This window comes from Cupressus sempervirens, chromosome 6 (genome assembly GCF_028749045.1).
Source record: "Cupressus sempervirens isolate cs-2001-9-10 chromosome 6, ASM2874904v1, whole genome shotgun sequence".
Lineage (NCBI taxonomy): Eukaryota > Viridiplantae > Streptophyta > Pinopsida > Cupressales > Cupressaceae > Cupressus > Cupressus sempervirens.
The window spans coordinates 115,930,759-115,939,567 of record NC_143123.1 but is presented as its reverse complement, the minus strand read 5'-3'; the positions used below and the strand labels follow the sequence as shown (position 1 = coordinate 115,939,567).

At 34.2% G+C, this 8,809-nt stretch overlaps 1 pseudogene; it reads right to left on the bottom strand.

The window, feature by feature from the left end:
* Window positions 1-2,705: 2,705 nt before the first annotated feature.
* Window positions 2,706-7,228, bottom strand: LOC149551477 (replication protein A 32 kDa subunit A-like; annotated as a pseudogene).
* Window positions 7,229-8,809: the final 1,581 nt, after the last annotated feature.

The following is an 8,809-nucleotide window of genomic DNA, read 5'->3' as shown; positions in this document are numbered from 1 at the left end:
CTTGTAAAATAGTTTGGCAAATGAATAGTGGTTGAATGACATGTATTATCATAACTTACTTTTCTTGCAACTAGGAGGAATATGACTTATCTACTGATAGGTTACAAATGCTTTCAATTCTAAATCAATTTGGCAGTTTAAAGATAATTATAAAAGGTGATCTAAGCCTAAGGACAGGATAGAAAATAATCATTCATTGTAATATTATGTTCAAAATTCAGTAATGTAGATAACTCTAATCAAAATTTGACTATACTAATTAAGGAATTGTGTCTTCCTCCCCTCACATTATAATGAAGGCTTCAAGTGATGATGCAAGAGGCAAAGGCAAACTAACCACAACATTCTATTAGTTTTTGTGTTGTTTGATGAATGTTTTGCAAGATTAGAGTGATCATTGATTGATGTGGGCTTCATGAACTTAGTTAGATGATGAAGGGGTGCATCAATTGATTAGAGGGACAAATTTATCCTATGAATTAATTACCAAGTATTGAAATGTATTAATTTTTGTAAGTATTATAAAAGGTTCCATGCCTTGTAGTTTAATCAAGCCATAATGTTGATTTGATTGAGGATCCTTCTATTATATCTGGGCTAATATTTCTCATTAGTAATTGGAGATTTAGTAAGTCTATATTTATGAATGAGGGTATGTCCTCGTCAAATATTACTTGCATGATAAATGAAAGTATTATAAATCACTTTAGTTTGACTTATACGATCTTAACAAGACTTTACGTTTTCTTTACTTTGATCTTTCCTACCACTACATGAACCAAACGAAGATGTATTTTTACACTTTTCCATCAATAAAATCATGTTCACTTCATCATTTTTCTTATCAAAAAACTCTTTTCAATGGTGGAAAATAAGATTGGATTTCTTAAAGTATATATATATTTTCAATCCTCTTTTATTATTCTATCTTTTTAAATGTTTCCAAAAAAATTACAAAAGATTATCCATGTTATCAAATAAAATTACTTATAAGTTTTAGGATTTGCAATCTACTGAACTGGTAATGTTCAGTAACCCTTACTTAACATGGGAGTCATTTCACCATGTGAGACTTGCTAATGAAATGAAACCTCTGGATTCTAGGCCGGCTCCTATTAGATTCTTTAGTGAAACACTCTAAAACTCAATAAAAACTTGTAGGGAAAAGGTAAGAAGTGACTTAAAAATTACTTAAATCCTAAAGTCTAAACTAAGGAGGTGATAAACTAGAAATTACTAGGAAGACATAACACACATGTAATAGAGAGAAGATTATATAGCTCTATGAAATACAGATAAACCACATCTTCCTATAAAGGCTTGCACAAGTGATTTATGATAAGGTTTTAATACTAAAACTACAAAAGGATGATAAATTACTACCTAACTTTGACTAATTTCATCTATAAACACATATCATAACCTGCAAGCAAACTTACTTTTCTACAAAAAGGTGCTGGAATGAGGCAGAAAACAAGGAATAATGAAAACATTCACAAGTTAACTTATCAAATCATTCAAAAACACACATAGAATTTGTAGAAAGGAAAAGGGCTTAACAATTAACTCCATAAAGCATGATCACACTATTGTCACCGGTATTATTTCTTCAAAATGTTGAATTACATACCCTATAACAAAGCTTAGGACTCATAAAGATGTCTCCAAACTCTATCATAAAATCAAAACTCTCCCATAATGAGTTATCAAAACTCAATAAGTACCATGCCCAACTCCTTGGGTTGTATGCAAAAAAATAGCCTCTAAATCTAGACTCAAAACCTTCTGAAATAATGATCATTTTGCCAAAAAAGCTCCATCCAGTCATAAAGTATCTTATGACTCACTCAAAACATACCTAAAAATGCTCTAACAGTTAATAAAATGTCTCTTAACTATTAAGATGGAGGCAAACTCTACCCAGAAATCCTATTTTTGCTCTAAAGGTTCCCAACTGATTTTTTTAAAACTTAAAGACCATAATGAGAAAAAAAAATGACTAGTCTCTTTGCTCTTAAACCATGAAGAGAAAATATTAAATGATTTATAACTTTATCATTTAACTATTTCCCTTTTACAATAAAACATTAATGCAAAACAACAACTCATACCTCTCTTATTCTTTTATATTTTGCATTTTCAACAAACAAAAAATAATATTAATGATAACAATGTATCACTTTAATATTATTTTGTTTATCATTTATGCAAAAATATAACACCATTTCCCTTATTAGGAAATACCCCTTTTACATTTATATTCAAAGAGAAATTAATCAAAGGGATTAAAATCCCATACTGAAGCCCATGGATTTCAAAGAATTATGCAAATTTGAAAAGGCGTAACAAGCCTTTAACCCTAAAAGGCTTTCATTTTACATTTGCATCTTTCTTTGCAACATCTGGAAAGCTCGAGGGTTTGAAGAAAATGGAGTCTTTTGTCTAAAAAGTTCAACCACAAAATTTGATTGAATGCCACCACTAGAAAAATGTTAAGTTTGCTGGTCTCTGAACTGCCATGAGAGGTATTTTGAGGCATTTCTACTTCTTGTTGTTCGGGTTTTACTGTACATACCACTATTGAAGCTTTGAACTTTTATAATGATTTTTTTCCTCCATTTGCTAGAACTGTATGATATTTGAATTGCTCATTGCTGTGATAAACTTATGGCATGTATATTAAGGGTTTCATTGTTTTCTCTGGATTAATCTATTGTTTCCTTCTTTCCATTATGTACTCCTTGTTCTATAGCTAGATTTGCAGGTTCCTCAAATATGCTTTGAACTCTTCTATGTAAATCTTCTTTTGATGCAACCATTGAAACAAGGCCAAGGCTTGTGAATTTATTTAGGCTAGTAGCATGGTTTTCCATAGTAGGTGGTCCCATAGGAGAGCCCTTAACAATTGGGCTTGTAGGAGTTTGAGTAACACCTCCACCCTGAACTTTAAGATTGTAGAGATGTGTAAAAATGCATTCTAGGTTATGGAATGTTATTTCATTGAAATTAGTAATAGGCCTCACAGAGAAAGCATTAACATATTTCTTGTTCTGGAAGCTCCTCAAATGCTCATGTACATGCACATAGGAACCATTCTGCATAACAACCATCTCTGTAGACTCCATTGCATAATTAACCCATCTTTTCTCTTCGATTTTTTCCCATGCCATAATCCAAATAAAATGATACGTCGTCTATTCTTTCTTCCTTGTTAAAAACCATTCCAACTAGGGTAACATTATTGACTTCCACTCCATCTATCATATAATTCAAACTGTTGTCTGAATGCTTATGGGTCACTTGGCTTATCTGCTTCGCTGTCAAAGGCAGAAGTCTTGTACTATTGCCAGTTTTCCTGGTAGATGAAACCCCGCCAATTTTTAGAATGCTTTCTATTTATTATATGACTTGAGAAAAACCACTACTACCATTTGTAAAAATCTTTGAATCATTAGATGACCAGTCTGAGACTCTTACTCTGCCTTTGCAAGGGAATACTCTGCTCATGATTCGACATCATCATTATTTTTAAGCAACATTGTTGTGATAAAATTTTCCTCTGAAGATTCAAAGATACATGTGACCAAAAAAGAAGATGCTTATGTTGAGCTTTCCCTGTCTCTTAATGTAATTTGCAATAGCTTTCATTTCCTTGAAGGAAATATATATGTCTTTGCCTCTTATTATTTATAACCCCATAGAGTTGACCCACTTTCCTTAGCCCCCACTCCTCTAGTGTGGGTATTTATTCCAACTGAGAGCCTACAGGAATCAAAGTACCACTGTCTGATGAAAATGTGTTTAGCATATTGACGTTGTGTGCTGTCCTATTTCTCAGTGCTTTATAGATGACAATGATTCCACAATTTGTGAATGATCTTCAATTTAAAGAAAAACATAACAACACTGCCTGCTTGCTTCATAAAGTAAAGCGCTTTAATAATATGATGAACATGGTTTTGTTCGCATTATAGCACAATCTTCTACCTTTGTATCTACTATGTGCATTCTTCACTTTCACTTTACTTTATGTGTTGCTTAGATCCAAATTCTGTTTGTTGTAAATAAGATATAAACAACATGCCTTAGAATCCTTGTTATTTATTGTGGTTTAGTCTTCTAATTTGAAGCTATAGTTGTCCATCCTTTTAAAAAACTTTCCACATTTTGAGATTTTGTGAAGACATTTTTCCAGTAGTATATTTCATATTTGCAATGAAAACTCCTTAATTCTTGGCATTACTTGAAGCATTTCTTGTTGATTTTTCTCTCATGCTTTCTTGCAGTAGTACACATGTTTACAATCTGTGATGCCAATTATTATATGCTTTAATCTTATAACATTTTATTCTGTGAGGTTCGAGCACGGGCTCGTGACACTCACAATAACTTTTATGTCTTTCTTTCTTGATGAAATGCATCGATAGATAAAGTATGTATAGCTGTAGAAATAGGCAGTCATTTCTTAGATCCTTTGGGATCTAACATCAGTTGCTTTTTATGTTTTTTGTAGATGTTGAAGATCATGGAGCTCGAAGTTGGATTCTGTTGTGCTAGGGAAAGAGTGCATAACTAGTCAAAGCAACATGCAATGACTGGTTACCTCTATTCTTATTTCTTTCATGCATATGTATTTCTCTATTTATGTATCTCTTTATGAAAGAAGATTAGTTAGCTATACTCACGACTTGTGTGAGATTTTCAGCATATCAATCATTTCACTTTTTTGAAAATATCAATGTATATTTGAAAGTAAATAAATACAAGGACATTTCTATTGTTAAAATGAAGTATGCTTAAAATTTTACACATGTGCAAAATTTTAGTAACATTTTTGGCAACTTCTGCTGTATGTCTGCCTACTTGATATTTGACAAGTGTTTTCGTTGTCCTTATTTCTTGGGCATAGAGTCTGATTATGCATTCCTAGCACCTAAACCTGACACAGAGTGACTTCTAAAGTTGCTGGTTCAGTTTTGAATGTATGTTCATGAATTTAATAAGGTTGTAAACTCTTATTAAATTGACAAGTATGCAGGGTCAAAACTCAAGTATCAAATTTAGGAGTTGAACTGTCATAGTCAACCATTTGGTTGATGTATGTGTAGATGTATAGACTTATGTGACTGTATGTATGCAACATATGCATGAATATGCAGATATTTATGGCTGGCAGCTAGACATATCTAGTGTCAGCAATATGTATGTGTGTATGTGTGCGTATGTTGGGTATGTGCATGCATTTAAGAACACATATCTATGCATGCATGAATGAAATGGGCAGATATGACTGCAAAACAACATAAACCAGCAACTTAACTAACCTAGACTACCAAACCAAAACAGGACAAAAAACTAAACTAAACTAAATGTAGACGCATTTATTGAAAACAAAAGAAACTATCCTAGTATGTACAAAGTAGGACTGAAACTCATACCTCAAAACATGGTTTGAGGTGGATCCTGTTCACAGAGATCGGTAGTATGTCTCCTTCCATGGTAGCAAGTTGGTAAGCATTATGCTATTTACATTCAGTAATTTGAAATGGCCTAGCCCACATATGATCAAATTTATTGTCCTGGCTTGGTCTACTCTTCAAAACATCCCATTTCAATATCATGTCACCAACATGGAACTCCCAAGCTCCAGCTCTTTTATCAAAGCTCTTCTTTATCTGCATTTGCTGATACTCCATTCTTTAACCAACAATTTAGCCTTTTCAAATTTGAGCTGATCATCTGAATTGAAAATGCTCTCCAGCGTTACTAAACCCTTTGGCAACTTGTTATTTTTTAACTGTATCACCTGATCACCACACTAATCCTTATAGCTATGCTAATTAGAATTGGCAAAAACGTCTTCTTCTAGAAAAAAATGTAAAATTTGTTCATCATTGTCAAAAACTTGCCAATTAGTATCATCATTAGGAACTGAAGGCCTGGTAATGATTTTGATATGTTGCTGATCAGTATGTGTAGACACGCTATTAACAATATCATATTGGGCTCCTACAACTACTAGCCTATCAACATGCTGATTTTTGTTTCTAGGAACAACCAATATATTAAATGCATCAAAATCTTCAAGTAAATCCCAAACACGATGTTTATAAGATTTTAAAATATCATTTTTCACAGAATTCAAACATCTAATTTGATTTACTACTAATTCACTATCTCCATACACTCTTAAACACTTGATTCTGCATTTTCTTACCCATTCCAACCCTTGCATTAATCCTTCATATTCTGTTGTATTGCTGGTACAAGAAAAACTGAATTTGAAAGTGGCATAATATTTTTTATTATCAGGTGAAATCAACATAACACCCCCACCAACACCTTGTCTACCTCTCGAACCATCAAAAAACATGCTCCATAGCTGATCTTTGGACTTTCCTAGCTAATTTGCTGGTTTGACCAGACTGGGAATGATTTTGTTTTGCTCATGGATAATATAGGTCCCTAAGTCAGCACTTGTCACATGATAAAACTAGTTTTCAAAGGTTTGACTAGAGGCCGATTCATCAAGAAGAATATCTGGGACATTATCTAGCTGAGTTCAATTTTCAGCAGTTGTATGACATTCCTCTTTATCAAAAGCAAGTAGATTTGCATTGACAACACTAGATACATAGGGCTCTATGTGATTTTTTGCAAGTAACTCAGACTTAATCATTACTTTAGTGCCATATCTAGTCCTAAATAGCATGTGGAACCAATTAGATGACAAATAGCCACCAATCTTAGCAGTGAAGTCCCTAGACAAGAAGATAGCAAAGTACGGGGGTAAATCTATGACATATATATCCTGCTGAATGGAAAAATTAGGACAGGCATGAAGAGTGACACTTGCATCTTTAATCATGCCTATAGTACCTACAAACATCCCATCAAGTTGGACAACACCTTTTTCAATGGGCTGGTATTTTAGTCCTAACTAGTCAGCTATCTTTTTTGGCATGATGGAGCTTGTAGCTCCACTATCTACCATACAGTTATGGACTAAATTGTCACTAATTATCAAGGAAAGGTAGAAAGGAGGTAGTTTTATTACCTTATTTGATTCCTTGGTAGTTTTCTCACTGTCATCCTTCTTTTCATCAGTGTTGGTTAACATCACCTTTGCTAGTTCATTCATCACTTTTGCAAAATTTTCTTCATCTAAGAGAGCCTTTTCCAGGATATCTATTTGACCAGGAATAGCTAAAGTCTCCCACATTGACATAGACACGTTCATCTTCTTCATATTCTCCACTATGTTGAATGGTGCAACAAAGTGTGATTTCTGATGTATTTTAGCAGCAGCATGTTCTGCTGGCTTGTGAACAGTTTCCTTGGTGATAGGGACATGAGTGTCTCCCACCATGTTTATAGCACTTGATAATGGCTCAGCTATATCAGGTGATTTACCTTTGTTTTCTATTTGGTCTATTTCAAGATCTCTTTTCTTAGCTCGGGTATTTGCTGATATTGATGAGTCATTATTGACTATGCAAAACTCATCTCTCTGCTAGTTGAGGAAAGCAGTCTTAGGAGTCGGTGCATCATGCTACTGTTCAGGTGCATCATTTGTGACATTTTGTTGTGCCACTGCTGTATTTTTCACCATTAATGCCTGATTTATAACTCCATTTGTGCACATAGCCTGATTGTGTGGTTCATTACAGGGATAACACCACTCAAAGTCCGCTGCAAGATTATTTTACATGGGCACAATGTCTCTAACTGGATTAGTAGAATTGAGAGGAACTGGATTATATGGCTGGAAAGGTCTTTGATTAATATTCTTCCTCTAACCCATTTCATTACCTTCAAATGGTGGCTTATTTCCTTGAGGTCGGCTTTGATTTTGCTGTTGGTAAGGTGGATTTACAGCTAGATTCTGCTGTTGGTAAGATGGCCTAGGCTGAAATTGTTGCTTTTTTAGATTAACTAGCTCATTACTAAAGGTTTGCATCATATTTTCAATTTTGAGCTGACTATTCTTAATCTCTTGTAGCTCTGGAGAAGGACCTGTGGTACTTGAAGGGCCTGCTATGGTATTTTCTTGGCTGGGAGTAGTAGGTAATGGGTTAAATGGTAGAATTACCAATGGTATATTTGACTGAATGTCCAAAAAAATGGGCATTGGAGGCCTAGGGGCTATTTTACTAGCTTGGATAAGACTATTTTCAGCTCTAATAGCGATCTCATAAGCTTGAGGCAGTGAAACACCTCCCATAAACTGAATCATTACTGAAATATCGCCATTAAAACTTCTCAAATAATAAAGAAAAGCATGATCTGTTGAAGGTCTTACCGTATTGGGTATTCTAGTCTAGGTCCTTTGAAATCGGTTATTAAAATCTATCATTTGTTCTTGTGGTGCACGCTTTATGGTTCTGACCTACTCCACAAGTGACAAAAGTCTGACTTGTCCTCAAAATTTCTTATCAAAGCATCACCCAAAGCATCCCATGAGCCTATAGAACCAACAACTAGGCTTATAAACCATTTAAGTGCTTTTCCTTTCAAAGACACCGCCGATAGCTTAGTAGCCACATCCTCCTCTGTAACATGATGTACGTTGCACAAAGTAGCAAAATCCCTTATGTGCTCATAAGTTGTAGTTTGATTTTCGCTAGTAAAATCGGGCAAGCTCTTCAATGTAGCAAGTGGTATGTCATGATGTTGTGCAAAATTCAAGGGACTCCCTTGATTAAAAGGCACAAAAGCATATGCCCTCGCCATTGGTAAAGGTTGTTGTACGAGCTATTGTACTTGTTGCTATTGTACAGGTTGCTGCTGAAAACTTGTATTGACTATA